The sequence below is a fragment of the Pseudophryne corroboree genome (genome assembly GCF_028390025.1).
Source record: "Pseudophryne corroboree isolate aPseCor3 chromosome 3 unlocalized genomic scaffold, aPseCor3.hap2 SUPER_3_unloc_6, whole genome shotgun sequence".
Classification (NCBI taxonomy): domain Eukaryota; kingdom Metazoa; phylum Chordata; class Amphibia; order Anura; family Myobatrachidae; genus Pseudophryne; species Pseudophryne corroboree.
In genome coordinates this window covers 3,081,858-3,099,448 of record NW_026967552.1, presented here as the reverse complement: position 1 = coordinate 3,099,448, position 17,591 = coordinate 3,081,858, and the positions used below count along the sequence as shown (strand labels likewise).

At 48.9% G+C, this 17,591-nt stretch overlaps 2 protein-coding genes across 2 annotated transcripts in view; both read left to right on the top strand.

Moving 5' to 3' along the window:
- Positions 1-17,591, top strand: part of LOC134984507 (zinc finger protein 585A-like) — a 201,488-nt gene that overhangs the window by 66,072 nt on the left and 117,825 nt on the right. The window lies entirely within an intron of this gene.
- The window catches only part of LOC134984491 (oocyte zinc finger protein XlCOF22-like), a 350,792-nt gene continuing 345,415 nt past the window's right edge, over positions 12,215-17,591 (top strand). The window contains exon 1 of the mRNA XM_063950058.1: positions 12,215-12,468. The gene's annotated coding sequence lies outside the window, so the exon portion shown is untranslated. The remainder of the gene's footprint in view (positions 12,469-17,591) is intronic.

Genomic DNA, 17,591 nt, shown 5'->3' with positions numbered 1-17,591 from the left:
GTGGAGGGAACACATACACTGACTGGAACACCCACGGAGTTACTAGGGCGTCCACTGCCACTGCTTGTGGGTCTCTCGACCCGGAACAGTACCTCCCAAGCTTCTTATTGAGGCGGGAGGCCATTTTGTCTATTTGAGGTATGCCTCAAAGACTTGTCACCTCTGCGAACACCTCTGGGTGGAGGCCCCACTCTCCTGGATGAAGATCGCTGACAGCGCCACTTCGTGCTTTTCCGCACAGAGGATGATTCTTGTTACCTCTGACATTGCAGCTCTGCTCTTCATTCCGCCTTGTTGGTTTATGTAGGCCACAGTCGTTACATTGTCCAACTGAACCTGAATGGCCTGATCTTTCAGAAGATGTGCCGCTTGTAGAAGACCGTTGTACACAGCCCTTAGTTCCCGAATGTTTATTGGGAGGATGGATTCCGAACTTGACCACTTTCCTTGGAAGTTTTCCCCTTGGGTGACTGCTCACCCAACCTCTGAGACTTGCATCCGTGGTTAGGAGGATCCAATTCTGAATCCCGAACCTGCGGCCCTCTAGTAGGTGAGAGGTCTGCAGCCACCCTGGGCACAGTTCCTATAACTGAGGTCTGGAGGAGGGATATAGAGGGAGGAGCCAGTTCACGCCCCTTAAAAGTCTTAAAGTGCCCATGTCTCCTGCGGATCCCGTCTATACCCCATGGTTCTATGGTTCTTTGAATGTCCCCAGCATCCTCTACGGACTAAGAGAAAAGGATTTACCGGTAGGTATTAAAATCCTATTTTTTCCTTGAAACAGAATTTCCCATTCAATGTCCCTTAATGCTTCCTTCATCATGTCAAAGTTGGCTTTGCTGAAGTTTAGAGTCCTAGTTGAGCCAGTACAGGATATGATGTGGAACCGGATAACGCAAATGTTTGAATAGCTACCAGCAGTATCGTACCCTTCGCCTGAGAAGCTAGTAATCCCGAAGAATCCGTGAGGCGGGAAAACTAGAAACTCTAGTCCACTCCCTTGGCAACCTAACTCATTCTAGCGGCCTAGGCATGATATCACCGGGATGTTTGAGTGAAACCATTTCCCCCACCTGCCTGATCCCCAGGCAGCGAGGTCCACCATCAAACCGAAGGCTTTGAGAAGGCAGAACCCGAATCTGTCCCTGGGAACCTTGCGGTGCAGGTTTTCTGGATTTTCCCCAATGTCCTCTAAAGGAAGTGGAGGAACCCTTGGATTTATGTGTAACCCTTGCGGTTCAAATGTGTTGCAGTGTATGCGGAGGATACAATATTCTGGTTAGTACTGAAGGAAGACATGTCGACTTACCCACAGTCGGCTGGGATAGTTAGTTATCCAGCACGTCCCCACCAGGGTCTCACCTGTGAAGGACAGACTCGCCATACCTTACTCTGTATCCGCAGTCCATTGGTGTCGCCCCCGTCCCCTGCATGTCTAAGCCGCCAGGACAGAAGACCCTGCGTCATGCAGACCAAACTCCGTCACGGCCACCAGCCGAGAAGTCTGTAGAATCCTGTATGTGACACAGAAACAAGGAAATATCACAGTCATACCTAGAACCTAAATCATCAAGTAAGGAGCCTGACCAAGTTACTGAGTTACACCTGTATGTACAGTATTAGAGAGTAGTCTCAATCTGCGATCAGCCCAATCCCTTATGGAGGTTGTACCTTATGGATAGGTAACACAACCCTCTTTGACAAGTTAGACACTCTTTAGGGATGTGAAATACGCGTGTATTCAATTGGTGTCGAATCCTTTGTGTTGTCGAAACCGGGGCTCTTTCGACGAAAAAACAATGTCGAATTGGATTCGACAATTCAACACGTTTTCGACTAAAAAACGTTGGATCCGTTTCGACATTTGACAATTCGACAGTCAAATTATTTTTAATAAGATTCCTCATCCCTAATAGCCTCAATCTTATGTTACACCCCTCATATGCATTATTTGGGCAAGGCTACGCTTTCTAGGGTACAGAGTTGGGGTGAGAGGCACAGCTTTGGCTCCTTCCCAGTATGGGATATATGTGTATAAAAATACGGTATAGTACACCTTGCTGAGGCCACCCCTGGGGGTTCTGCCCCAGAAGCCTGATCAGTACAGTTTTGAGGATAGTATAGACTCCCCGGTAGAAGATACACTCTGCAGCACAGGACACAGAGTCCCTAGATATGATTATGTGAGATATACATATTTACACACAGAGACAGGAAAATGTCAGACACAGTTTCCCCCAGAGTACCTTCAGAGAGTCACAGAGTATAAGGAGCCAGCCACACAGCGCCCCTGTAGGCAGTTATTATGATAAAAGCCCGGCGCTGACTAACTACCCTTAATAGGGTACTCAGTACTATAATCACCCTCCCCCCCTTCCCTGTCTATAACACCCTGGTACGGCAGAGGTATGCTGGATTTATGTGGAGGGCAGCGTTCTGTTCCTATGATCTGCAGGGAGAAAATGGCGCTGGTGAGTGCTGGATCCGCTATGAGGAGAAGCTCCGCCCCCTGTAATGGCGCGTCTTCTCGCACTTAGAGATTATACTGGTCTGAGATATTTCTGCAGCAAACAGTGGATTAGACCTTGAAAGTTATTTTGACCAGTGTAGGGTATTGCGCTGGCCCAGGACGCCCCTCACTGCGCCTAACACCGTGTGTCCGCTGAGCCTTCCGGAGAACAGCCTGTCAGAGCTGCGCTCCCATCCTTGTGCCGCCATTCTCGCGGCGACCCGTTTCCCGGGGCACCAGCGTTATAATCACCACTCTTCTTTCTTCTGGCTCTGTTAGGGGGTGGCGGCCATGCTGCGGGAGTGAGCGGTCGCCTCGTGGGCTTGCGATCAGCACCCTCAGGAGCTCAGTGTCCTGTCAGCGGAGATAGAGAACCATTAACTTCTAGAGTTGGTTCCTACTCCCCCCCCCAAAGTCCCATGAAGCAGAGAGACTGTTGTCAGCAGCCTTCCTGTAACCTAACTAACTCTTAGAAAATACTAAAACTAGAAAAACTCCTAGGAGCTCCCCTAGCTGTGACCGGCTCCTCTGGGCACATTTTCTAAACTGAGTCTGGTAGGAGGGGCATAGAGGGAGGGGCCAGTACACACTATTAAACTCTTAAAGTGCCAGTGGCTCCCAAAGGACCCGTCTATACCCCATGGTACTAAATGGACCCCAGCATCCTCTAGGACGTAAGAGAAACATAATATAAGTACCTGTTTTCACTACTGCTTGCCAGTGTACACAGGCGGCTATAGTGGGTCTGCCCCAGGAGGGTCCCATATGCCACCCCTGCGTGTTTGCAGCACCATGAACCGGGGAGACCCCCCTAGCGGGGCCGCGGTTTGTAATCACCACATTCGTCACATTCAGGCTACTATTAGGGGTGTGCGGCGATTGTGACCGCTAAGGCGCAGTGCCTGCTGTACAACAACCTCTCAGGACGGTGATCCTGCAGCGGGGAAGCGACTCTGACACCTCGCAAGGCCGGTGACCACTCCCCCCCCCCTCCTAACTCTCACGGTGCAGGTATACTGTTACCCATCTCCGGTATACAGTATACAGAAAATAACAAAGATTGAAAAGAAACTAAAGAAAACTCTCTGGATCCCCAGAGTGGCATCCTCTCCTGAGGGCACATTTTCTACACTGCCTGTGGGAGGGGCATAGAGGGGAGGAGCCAGCACACCCAGTGGAAGAAATTTAAAGTGTACTGGCTCCTTTGGATCCCATCTATACCCCATCGTACTAGATTACCCCAATATCCCTTATGGATGCTAGAGAAACAATAATAATAGTACACCACAGGCTGCTCCCCCTGTATAATAATAATAACAGGACACCACAGGCTACTCCCCCTGTATAATAATAATAATAATAATAATAATAATAATAATAACAGGAAACCACAAGCCGCTCCATCTGTATAATAACAACATGACACTACAGGCCGCTCCCCCTGTATAAATATAACAACAGGACACCACAGGATACTTCTCCTGTATAATAAAAATAATAATAATAATAATAATAACTGGACACCACAGGCTGCTCCTCCTGTAGAATAATAATAATTGGACACCACAAGTCGCTCCCCCTGTATAATAAAAATAACTGGATGCCACAGGCTGCTCCTCTTGTATAACAATAATAACAGGACACCACAGGCTGCTCCTCCTGTATAATAATAATAATAACAACAACAGGATGCCACAGGCTGCTCCTCCTGTATAATAATAACAGCACACCACAGGCTGATCACCCTGTATAATAATAATAATAACAGGACACCACAGGCTGCTCCCTCTGTATATTATGACAGCACAGGATGCTACCCCTGTATATTATGACAACACAGGCCGCTCCACCTGTATACTATGACAGCACAGGATGATACCCCTGTATATTATGACACCACAGGATGCTACAACTGTATATTATGACAACACAGGCCGCCCCACCTGTACACTATGACAGCACAAGATTCTACCCCTGTATATTATGACAAAACAGGCCGCTCCTCCTGTATACCATGACAGCACAGGATGCTACAACTGTATATTATGACAACACAGGCTGCTCCTCCTGTATACTATAATAGCACAGGATGCTACCCCTGTATTACGGTAACACCGGGGTCTGCACCACCTGTATTACAGTAACGACGGGGTCTGCGCCACCTGTATTACGGTAACAGCGGGGTCTACACCACCTGTATTACAGTAACGGCGGGGTCTGCTCCCCCTGTATTACGGTAATGGCGGGATCTGCGCCACCTGTATCATGGTAACGGCGGGGTCTGCTTCACCTGCATTACGGTATCGGCGGGGTCTGCGCCACCTGTATTACGGTAACGGTGGGGTCTGCACCACCTGCGTTACGGTCAGTGGCGTAACTAGAAATTTTTCTCCCCCAAGCCAAAAAATTCTTTGGCGCCCCCCGCCCCCAACTCGCCGCATAATTGGGAGCAAGAAAGGGATAAATATGCGCGCGCCGAAGGCGTCCGCTGCAAAAAAGGGGCGTGGTTTTGTTGGAATGGGCGTGGTTTCTCATAAAGGGGCGTGGTATTGCAGGAAAAGACTACCTTATACCCCAGTTTTGCATCCTGCATGCCCAGACATTAGCCACCACAGGAAAGAAAAATAATCCTGATTCATGCCCCTTACATTATTTGTCATTTTTCCTCATTATAGTAATGCCCAGTATACATTATGCCACATACTGCAATGGCCCTTAGACATTATTCCACACACAATAATGCACATGACACATTATGCCACACACCATAATGCCCCCGACACATTATGCCACACACCGTAATGCCTGTGACACATTATGCCACACACCGTAATGCCTGTGACACATTATGCCACACACCGTAATGCCCCCGACACATTATGACAGGAATCGCAATGCCCGTCATACATTATGCTACACACTGCAATGCCCCTGATACATTATAGCACATACAATGCCTGTGACACATTATGACACACACCGCAATGACCTTGAGACATTATACCACAATGCCCGTGATATAGTATACCATACACCGTAATGCCTGTGACACATACCGCAATGCCCTGCCCGTTATACCCTATGCCACACACCGCAATGCCCGTTATGTATTATGCCACACTGCAATGACCCTGAGACATTATACCACATACCACAATGCCCGTGATATAGTATACCACACACCGTAATGCCTGACACATTATGACACACACCGCAATGTCCGTGATACATTATGCCACACACTGCAATGACCCTGAGACATTATACCACATATCACAATGCCCGTGATATAGTATACCATACACCGTAATGCCTGTGACACATTATGACACACACCGCAATGTCCGTGATACATTATGCCACACACCGTAATGCCCATTACACATTAAGTCCTACAGTAAGGCTTCTAATTACTTTTCAATTACCTTCTCGTTGTCAGGGGTTTCATGCTCGTTGCCAGGTGTTTCATGCACTGGGTGTCATGCTCGTTGTCAGGTGTTTCATGCACTGGGTGTCATGCTCGTTGCTAGGAGGTAGTCCTTGTTGCTAGGGCTGTGCTCCCAGTGCCACATATGTCCCCAGTGCCAGATATTCCCCCACGGTGCCAGGTACTCACATGCCCCCGGTGCCAAATATAGCCCCCCCCCATGTGCCAGGTACACATATACCCCCCCCCCCAGTGCCACATACGCCCCCAGTGCCAGATATTCCCCCCCAGTGCCACATATGCCCCCAGTGCCAGATATTCCCCCCGTGCCAGATATTCCCCCCCCAGTGCCATATATTCCCCCCCCAGTGCCAGATATTCCCCGTGCCAGATATCCCCCCCCAGTGCCATATATGCCCCAGTGCCAGACACCCCCCCCCAGTGCCAGATATCCCCCCCAGTGCCAGACATCCCCCCCCAGTGCCATATATGCCCCAGTGCCAGACATCCCCCCCCCCAGTGCCAGATATCCCCCCCAGTGCCAGACATCCCCCCCCCAGTGCCAGATATCCCCCCCCCAGTGCCATATATGCCCCAGTGCCAGATATACCCCCTAGTGCCAGACATCTCCCCCCCAGTGCCATATATGCCACAGTGCCAGACATCCCCCCCCAGTGCCAGATATCCCCCCCAGTGCCAGACATCCCCCCCCCAGTGCCATATATGCCCCAGTGCCAGATATCCCCCCTAGTGCCAGACATCTCCCCCCCAGTGCCATATATGCCACAGTGCCAGACATCCCCCCCAGTGCCAGATATCCCCCCCAGTGCCAGACATCCCCCCCAGTGCCAGATACCCCCCCCCCAGTGCCATATATGCCCCAGTGCCAGACATCTCCCCCCCAGTGCCATATATGCCCCAGTGCCAGACATCCCCCCCCAGTGCCAGATATCCCCCCCCCCAGTGCCATATATGCCCCAGTGCCAGATATCCCCCCTAGTGCCAGACATCTCCCCCCCAGTGCCATATATGCCACAGTGCCAGACATCCCCCCCCCAGTGCCAGATATCCCCCCCAGTGCCAGACATCCCCCCCCAGTGCCATATATGCCCCAGTGCCAGATATCCCCCCTAGTGCCAGACATCTCCCCCCCAGTGCCATATATGCCACAGTGCCAGACATCCCCCCCCCAGTGCCAGACATCCCCCCCCAGTGCCAGATATCCCCCCCCCAGTGCCATATATGCCCCAGTGCCAGATATCCCCCCTAGTGCCAGACATCTCCCCCCCAGTGCCATATATGCCCCAGTGCCAGACATCCCCCCCCCAGTGCCAGACATCCCCCCCCAGTGCCAGATATCCCCCCCCAGTGCCATATATGCCCCAGTGCCAGATATCCCCCCTAGTGCCAGACATCTCCCCCCCAGTGCCATATATGCCCCAGTGCCAGACATCCCCCCCCCCAGTGCCAGATATCCCCCCCCCAGTGCCATATATGCCCCAGTGCCAGATATCCCCCCAGTGCCATATATGCCCCAGTGCCAGACATCCCCCCCCCCCCAGTGCCAGATATTCCCCCCAGTGCCGCCGCCGCTTTTTGGAGGGACACGGAGGGCACAGCTCGCCTCTCCTGTGTCCCTCCTGCTGCATCATCTCCGGCGGCCGCGGGTCTAATAGGGGGAAGTGCTGTCCGTGAGCCAATTAGAGCTCACGGACGGCACTTCCCCCTATTAGACCCGCGGCCGCCGGAGATGATGCAGGAGGGACACAGGGAGGCACACGCTGTGCCGTCCGTGTCCCTCCAACAAGCGGCGGCGGGAAGCAGAAAGCAGACTGACATGCGGGCGCTCGTCCGCATGTCAGTCTGCTGTAATCAGTGGCGCCCCCGCAGCCCCTCGCCCCCAAGCCACCGCGAGGACTGCGGGGGCAGTAGTTACGCCACTGGTTACGGTAACAGTGGGGTCTGCGTCACCTGTATTACGGTAACGGCGGGGTCTGCGCCACCTGTATTACGGTAACGGCGGGGTCTGCGCCACCTGTATTACGGTAACGGCGGGGTCTGCGCCACCTGTATTACAGTAATAGGACACTAGAGTGTCAGCCACCTGTACAGGGATAATGCAGCACCAGAGGCTGCTCCAGCTGCACTATAACAAGGCACCAGAGGCTGCTCCCCCTGTAGTACAGAACCTGACACCAGAGCTGCTCAGCCTATAGAATAATAATAATAATAATACATACCCTCCAACATGACCCGCCCCACTAGGTACAAAACACTCTGTTTCTGGACTTCCCTCTTAATTTATTATTGCCATCACCTGTGAAGAAACAACTTTCCTATCATTCAACTAGTTCAACACAGGTGATGGAAATCCTAAATTAAGAGGGAAGTCCAGGAACAGAGCATTTTGTACCTAGTGGGGCGGGTCATGTTGGAGGGTCTGATAATATCATTACCTGCTGCCAGACACAGCAATGGCTGCTCTCTGCTCCTGCTGCCTTCCTTGTGGGAATGATAGAAGGAAGGCGGAGCTCAGACCAGGGGAAAATGGCCGCCGCTCCTGACGTCACTACACGGCCAGGGAACCTATAGTTGCTGCTGAAGCTGATGCAGGCCTTGTCTACAAGAAAATGGCCGCCGGCCTCCTGTACTGAGGACATGTACGGTAATAGTGATTACATAGGGCGGAGTTGAGGGCGGGGCATGGGATGGGAGGGGCCAAACGCTAGGAAGCAGCCTGTGCCAATCATTCCCTACTTCCGGCCTGTGCGTTCCACCTTACTTCCGGTCACTGCATTCCGTTCCACACACAGGAAGATCACGTGATGGTTGGTTCTAAATCGCGGTTCTAGCATCTACCATCAGCTAATGGCGACAGGAGGAGCAGCCTGTGGTGTCCTGTTATTATTATTATACAGGATGAGCAGCCTGTGGCGTCCAGTTGTTATTATTATACAGGAGTGGTTGCCTGTGGTGTCCTGTTGTTGTTATTAGTATACAGGACGAGCAGCCTGTAGTGTCCCTTTGTTGTTATTGTTATTATTATTATTATTATTATACAGGGGGAGCAGCCTATGGTGTCCTGTTATTATTGTTATAAAGGGGGAGTGGCCTGTGGTGTACCTGTTGTTGTTGTTGTTGTTGTTGTTATTATGATTCAGGGATAGCGACCTGTGGTATCTTATTATTATTGTTATTATTGTTGTTATTATAATACAGAGGGAGTGGTCTGTGAGGTCCTGCTATTATTGTTATACAGGAGGAGCAGCCAGTGGTGTCCTATTATTATTATTATAATACAGGAGGAGCAGCCTGTGGTGCCCTGTTGTTATTGTTATACAGGGGGAGCAGCCTGTGGTGTCCTATTATACAGCGGGAGCAGTCTATGTTGTCCTGTTGTTGTTGTTGTTATACAGGAGGAGCAGCCTGTGGTGGCCTTTTAATATTGTTATACAGGGAGAGCGGCCTGTGGTGTCCTGTTGTTATTATTCTACAAAAGGAGCGTCCTGTGGTGTCCTGTTGTTATTATTATTATATAGGGGGAGCAGCCTTTGGTGTCATGTCATTATTAATATACAGGAGGAGCGGCCTGTGGTTTCCTGTTTTATTGTTTTACAGGGGAGCGGTCTGTGGTGTCCTGTTGTTATTATTATTTAAGAGGAGCAGCCTGTGGTGTCCTGTTGTTGTTGTTATTATACAGGAGGAGGAGCCTGTGGTGTCCAGTTATTATTATTTTTATACAGCAGGAGCAGCCTGTAGTGTCCTGTTGTTGTTATTATTATTATACAGGAATAGTGGCCTGTGGTGTCCTGGTATTATTATTATACAAGAGGAGCAGCCTGTGGTGTCCTGTTGTTGTTGTTATTATTATACAAGGGGAGCGGCCTGTGGTGTCTTTATTATTATTATTATTATTATTATTATTATTATAATACAGGAATAGCGGCGTGTGGTGTCTTGTTGTTATTATATAGGAGGAGCAACCTGTGGTGTCCTATTATTATTATTATAACGGATGAGCAGCCTGTGGTGGTTATTATAATGAGGGAGCAGCCTGTGGTGTCCTGTTGTTGTTGTTGTTGTTGTTGTTATATAGGAGGAGCAACCTGTGGTGTCCTATTATTATTATAATTGATGAGCAGCCTGTGGTGTTTATTATACTGAGGGAGCAGCCTGTGGTGTCCTGTTGTTGTTGTTGTTGTTATTATTATATAGGAGGAGCAGCCTGTGGTGTCCTATTATTATTATAACGGATGAGCAGCCTGTGGTGGTTATTATACTGAGGGAGCAGCCTGTGGTGTCCTGTTGTTGTTGTTGTTGTTGTTGTTATTATTATACAGGGGGAGCCGCCTGCGGTGTCCTGTTATTGTTATTATTATTATACATGAGGAGCAGCCTGTGGTGTCCTGGTATTATTTTTATACAGGAGGAATAGCCTGTGATGTTCTGTTAATATTATTATACATGGGGAGTAGCCTGTGGTGTCCTGTTATTATTTTACAGGGGTAGCAGCCTGTTGTGTCCTGTTACTATTGTTGTACAGGGGGAGCAGCCTGTAGTCTGTTAATATTATTGTACAGGGGGAGCAGCCTGTTGTCTGTTAATATTATTGTACAGGGGGAGCAACCTGTGGTGTCCTGTTATTATTGTTATACAGGGGGGGGGGCTGTGGTGTCCTGTTGTTGTTGTTGTTATTATTATACAAAAGTAGCGGCCTGTGATGTCTTGTTGTTATTATTATTGTACAGGAGGAGCAGCCTGTGGTGTCCTGTTATTATACAGGGGAGCAGCCTGTGGTGTCCTATTATTATTATACAGGGGAAGTGGCCTGTGTTCTCTTGTTGTTGTTATTATTACTACTATTATTATTATTATACAAGTGGAGCAGCCTGTGGTGTCCTATTATTATTATACAGGGGAAGTGGCCTGTGGTCTCCTTTTGTTGTTGTTATTATACAGCGGGATCAGCCTATGGTGTCCTCTTATTATTGTTATACAAGAGGAGCAGCCTGTGGTGTCCTGTTATTTTCATTATACAGGGGGAGCTACCTGTGGTGTCCTGTTGTTGTTGTTGTTGTTGTTATACAGCGGGAGCAGTCTATGTTGTCCTGTTATTATTATTATACAGGAGGAGCAGTCTGGGGTTTCCTGTTATTGTTTTACAGGTGGAGCGGCCTGTACTGTACTGTTGTTGTTATAATTATACAGGGATAGTGGCCAGTGGTGTACTGTTATTATACAGACGGAGCTGCCTGTGGTGTCCCGTTACTATTATTATACAGTGTGAGCTATCTGTTGTGTCCTGTTATTATTATACAGGGGGAGCTGCCTGTTGTTGTTGTTGTTGTTATTATTATTATTTAGGAGCAACAGCCTTTGGTGTCCTGTTATTATTATACAGTATGAGCAGACTGTGGTGTCCTGTAATTATTATACAGGAAGAGCAGCCTTAAGTATCGTGTTATTATACAAAGGGAGCGGCCTGTGGTGTCTTGTTGTTGTTGTTGTTGTTGTTGTTGTTGTTGTTATTATTATTATTATACAAGGGGAGCAGCCTGCAGTGTCCTGTTGTTGTTGTTGTTGTTGTTGTTGTTATTATTATTATTATTATTATTATTATTATTATTATACAGAGGGAGCGGCCTGTAGTGTCCTGTTGTTATTATTATACAGGGGGAGCATCCTGTAATGTCATTTTATTATTACTATAAAGGAGAGCAGAATGGGGTGTCCTGTCGTTATTAGTGCTGTACAGGGGGAGCAGTTTTTTTTTGTACGGTTATTATTATACAGGGACAGCAGCTTGTGGAGTCCTGGTATTATTATTATACATTGGGACTGGTGGTAATGTCCTACAATACAGGAGGAATGGTCTGAGGTGTCCTGCTTTTAAAGACACGTTATTATTTGTATACTGGGTGCAGCCATTAGTGTCACTATTATTATTAATTTATTATGTAATTGTAGGGATTGAAAATATTGCTAAAATTCTAGATTATATTAAAGCAGAGACCATAATATCCCTGGCATGTGTAACAGATGATAATTGGAGCAGCATGAAGCAAATGTATATCACACTCCTGGGAGTGTCACTGTGACGTCATTTATATCTATAGTAATAATACAGGGACATGACTGGGGAGGTGGGGGGATCTGTGGGTGTCACAGCGACGTCACTTATATCTATAGTAATAATACAGGGATATGACTAGGAAGGTGAGGGGATCTGGGAGTGTCACAGTGACATTACTAATATCTACAGTAATATTACAGGGACATGACTGGAGAGGTGAGGGATCTCGGAGCATTTACATTAATATTCATGTCTCCTCCATTTTGCAGGTTAACACAGTAGTGAAGAAGACTTCCGGTGAGTGTGAGACACCCAGCAGCCATCACATTGTGTGTAGGACTGAGCAGGACCCAGAGCCCCATCACGGTGCCTCCATCTCAGTCACTGACACATGAGAGACACAATGATCAGAAGATCCTGGAACTCACCAACAAGATCATTCAGCTGCTGACTGGAGAGGTGACTGCCGGGAATGGGGCATTATACAGTAACACCAGGGGATGTGTGTGGGTGATGACTGGAGAGGTGACTGCTGGGAATGGGACATTATACAGTAACACCAGGGGATGTGTCTGGGTGATGACTGGAGAGGTGACTGCCGGGAATGGGGCATTATACGGTAACACCAGGGGACGTGTCTGGGTGATGACTGGAGAGGTGACTGCTGGGAATGGTGCATTATACGGTAACACCAGGGGACGTGTCTGGGTGATGACTGGAGAGGTGACTGCTGGGAATGGGGCATTATAGAGTAACACCAGGGGATGTGTCTGGGTGATGACTGGAGAGGTGACTGCTGGGAATGGGGCATTATACAGTAACACCGGGGGATGTGTCTGGGTGATGACTGGAGAGGTGACTGCTGGGAATGGGGCATTATACAGTAACACCAGGGGATGTGTCTGGGTGATGACTGGAGAGGTGACTGCTGGGAATGGGGCATTATACAGTAACACCAGGGGACGTGTCTGGGTGATGACTGGAGAGGTGACTGCTGGGAATGGGGCATTATACAGTAACACCAGGGAATGTGTCTGGGTGATGACTGGAGAGGTGACTGCTGGGAATGGGGCATTATACAGTAACACCAGGGAATGTGTCTGGGTGATGACTGGAGAGGTGACTGCTGGGAATGGGGCATTATACAGTAACACCAGGGAATGTGTCTGGGTGATGACTGGAGAGGTGACTGCTGGGAATGGGACATTATACAGTAACACCAGAGGAAGTGTCTGGGTGGTGACTGGAGAGATGACTGCTGGGAATGGGACATTATACAGCAGGCCTGGCCAACCTGTGGCTCTCCAGATGTTGTGAAACTACACATCCCAGCATGCCCTGCCACAGTTCTAGCATTCCTTAATAGCAAAACTATGGCAAAGCATGATGGGACATGCAGTTTTACAACAGCTGGAGAGCCACAGGTTGGCCAGGCCTGTTATACAGTAACACCAGGGAATGTGTCTGGGTGATGACTGGAGAGGTGACTGCTGGGAATGGGGCATTATACAGTAACACCAGGGAATGTGTCTGGGTGATGACTGGAGAGGTGACTGCTGGGAATGGGACATTATACAGTAACACCAGAGGAAGTGTCTGGGTGGTGACTGGAGAGATGACTGCTGGGAATGGGACATTATACAGTAACACCAGGGAATGTGTCTGGGTGATGACTGGAGAGGTGACTGCTGGGAATGGGGCATTATACAGTAACACCAGGGAATGTGTCTGGGTGATGATTGGAGAGGTGACTGACGGGAATGGGGCATTATACAGTAACACCAGGGGATGTGTCTGGGTGATGACTGGAGAGGTGACTGCTGGGAATGGGGCATTATACAGTAACACCAGGGGACGTGTCTGGGTGATGACTGGAGAGGTGACTGCTGGGAATGGGACATTATACAGTAACACCAGGGGATGTGTCTGGGTGATGACTGTATCACTGTGTGTGTCAGGTTCCTATAAGGTGTCAGGATGTCACTGTCTATGTCTCCATGCAGGGGGGGGAGTATATAGAGGAACACAGGGGTCTGTACAAGGACGTGATGATGGAGAATCACCGGCCCCTCACATCACTGGGTAAGAGGAGACTGTCATGTATTGTACAGGGGAGAGCAGGTATGGGGGCCCCCTATATACACACATCAACTGATAATCACATATATACACTGTACTCAGTCACTATGTGTCTCCTACAGATGGGCCCAGTAACAGAGATACCCCAGAGAGATGTCCCCGTCCTCTGTATTCCAAGGATTGTACAGAGGAGAATCACAGGATCCCACAGGAGGATCAGGTAGGTGGGATCTAGGGTCTCCCCAATATACCAAAGTGACTGTCACAATATGATCTGTAGAGAAGCTGTGTGTTTTATACACTGATATTACACTATCTGAAATCAGATATTATTAATGGATATTGTTTTGTGGGCTATTTAGGATGACTGCCTGACTGATATAAAGGCAGAAGATATAGAGGGAGAAGAAGAGACGTATGTGACTGATATAAAGGCAGAAGATATAGAGGGAGAAGAAGAGACGTATGTGACTGATATGAAGGCAGAAGATATAGAGGGAGAAGAAGAGACGTATGTGACTGATAAAAAGGCAGAAGATATAGAGGGAGAAGAAGAGACGTATGTGACTGATATAAAGGCAGAAGATATAGAGGGAGAAGAAGAGACGTATGTGACTGATATAAAGGCAGAAGATATAGAGGGAGAAGAAGAAACGTATGTGACTGATATAAAGGCAGAAGATATAGAGGGAGAAGAAGCGACGTATGTGACTGATATAAAGGCAGAAGATATAGAGGGAGAAGAAGAGACGTATGTGACTGATATAAAGGCAGAAGATACAGAGGGAGAAGAAGAGACGTATGTGACTGATATAAAGGCAGAAGATATAGAGGAAGAAGAAGAGACGTATGTGAGGGGTGATCAGCAGTGTAAGGAGGAGGAGATCCCTACAGATATCAGCACAGGTGAGTAATAAACACTTATTACAGAAGTCACATATTCTCATTGCTCAGTCACTACAGCAATCTCTTATCCTACACCCTCCTCTCTTATTACAGACTAATGATGGAAATGTATCTGCCCAGTGATGTAGTCTAGGACCATCAGCCCTGTTCTCAGTTGGGTGTTTATAACACAAGGGGCGATATTCAATTGTAATATCGCGCCCGATCTCCCGTCTACAGTGACAGGAGTTTTCGGGGCAATATTCAATTGTCCCCCATTTTTGGTCATATCGTGCCCATAGCAGTCTGGATTAGCTTTGTAAAGCTACTTAACCCAACTAACATCATGGGCGCAATCACAAAATGTTTTGCGCATTTCAGCTCGCCTCCCCCGGGGGTGGTGATCTGAAATGCTGATATTGCGCCCGTCAGCAGCAACATTTGTATCGGGTGTTTTCTGTTAAAGGCGTTTTCTTCTTTAGGGTCCATAGTGATCCACAGTCCTTACATCGGGGTGTAGGTGGTAGGAGTTGACCGGGCATCACACAGTTAAGCTTTTATTTCCCAGGATGCTCCGGACCTCCTCCCCATGTTCCCCGCCCCTGGCCAGTGGGCAGTTTTAGTGATGGTGCTGGCAGAAGCCGGAGCACCGGTCACACAGCGGAGAGGAATGAATGAGCAGCGCTGGGAGTCTCTCTGAGCGCCACCGCTGCTGCTCCAACAATCCCCCGCTGGTGCCGCAACGTCAGTGAGGCTAAGAGACTGATGATTCCGGCGTGGTTACTTCCTGATCGCCGCGCTAGTACAGCGTCCAGGGCCCCGGACTGCAGCCGGAGGACAGGTAAGGCATTCTCCGGCTCGTGAGACTCACAATACATGTAGTCCGTGCTTCCGCAGGCTCTGATGTGATCCCTGGCTGCTGCTACGGGTTACACTAGACCACCAGGGCATGCATATAATACATATATAGGATAATGGAGGCCAGGGTACCTGGTGGGTGATGTCAGCCAGGGGAGGTAGGTCCTCTCCCAGAGCCAGATTCCACAGCTGGGATTCCCTCTCGGCTGCCCCTCCCCCACATGCTTCCCTTATAAGAGTCTCTGAGTGACATTCCAATGGGAATGAGTGTGATGCCGGGCTCTGGGAATGCTGGGTTCTGTCTCCAGAAGTGGCCAGGTTATACATGCACTAGTCCTACCTACCACTGTGGTGTGAGGAGATGACGTCAGTGCCCATTGTAATTGTTATGTACTTGTATTGTGTGTGACTGGTGCTAGCTCTGTGTGTGACTGCATTGTATCTATCCCTTACATGTAAGTGCAGGTGTTCCGGGCTGTGTGACTGCATTGTATCAGTCCCTTACATGTGAGTACAGGTGTTCTGGGCTGTGTGACTGCATTGTATCTATCCCTTACATGTGAGTGCAGGTGTTCCGGGCTGTGTGACTGCATTGTATATATCCCTTACATGTGAGTGCAGGTGTTCCGGGCTGTGTGACTGCATTGTATCTGTCCCTTACATGTGAGTACAGGTGTTCCGGGCTGTGTGACTGCATTGTATCTATCCCTTACATGTGAGTACAGGTGTTCCGGGCTGTGTGACTGCATTGTATCTATCCCTTACATGTGAGTACAGGTGTTCCGGGCTGTGTGACTGCATTGTATCTATCCCTTACATGTGAGTGTAGGTGTTCCGGTCTGTGTGACTGCATTGTATCTATCCCTTACATGTGAGTGCAGGTGTTCCGGGCTGTGTGACTGCATTGTATCAGTCCCTTACATGTGAGTACAGGTGTTCTGGGCTGTGTGACTGCATTGTATCTATCCCTTACATGTGAGTGCAGGTGTTCCGGGCTGTGTGACTGCATTGTATATATCCCTTACATGTGAGTGCAGGTGTTCCGGGCTGTGTGACTGCATTGTATCTGTCCCTTACATGTGAGTACAGGTGTTCCGGGCTGTGTGACTGCATTGTATCTATCCCTTACATGTGAGTGCTGGTGTTCCGGGCTGTGTGACTGCATTGTATCTGTCCCTTACATGTGAGTACAGGTGTTCCGGGCTGTGTGACTGCATTGTATCTATCCCTTACATGTGAGTGTAGGTGTTCCGGTCTGTGTGACTGCATTGTATCTATCCCTTACATGTGAGTGCAGGTGTTCCGGGCTGTGTGACTGCATTGTATCTATCCCTTACATGTGAGTACAGGTGTTCCGGGCTGTGTGACTGCATTGTATCTGTCCCTTACATGTGAGTGCAGGTGTTCCGGGCTGTGGTTCCTCACAATGACTGTGTGATTTGTGAAGGCTGTCACATCTGCAGTTGCTAGAGCTGGACATTGTGTGTGCTTAGCTTCTGGTCTTCCAAAGTGTAAGAAAGAGGATATAGCACCTGTGCTGGGTCCATGTTAGGCCTGTGCGGCTGCATTATCTCCACAGGACCTTGTGCAGGAACATTTGTGATAAATGCTGTGTGCCAAACCTACAACGGCTGCTCCAACCAGGCCCTGTGCAGGAACCACCCTGGGTGGCTTCTTTTGCACAGGTGGAGCGATTGGTGCCTCCTGCTTTGCTGCCTAATGTGGGGTTTCTGCAGCAATTGCCCCATGCATTGCATTCC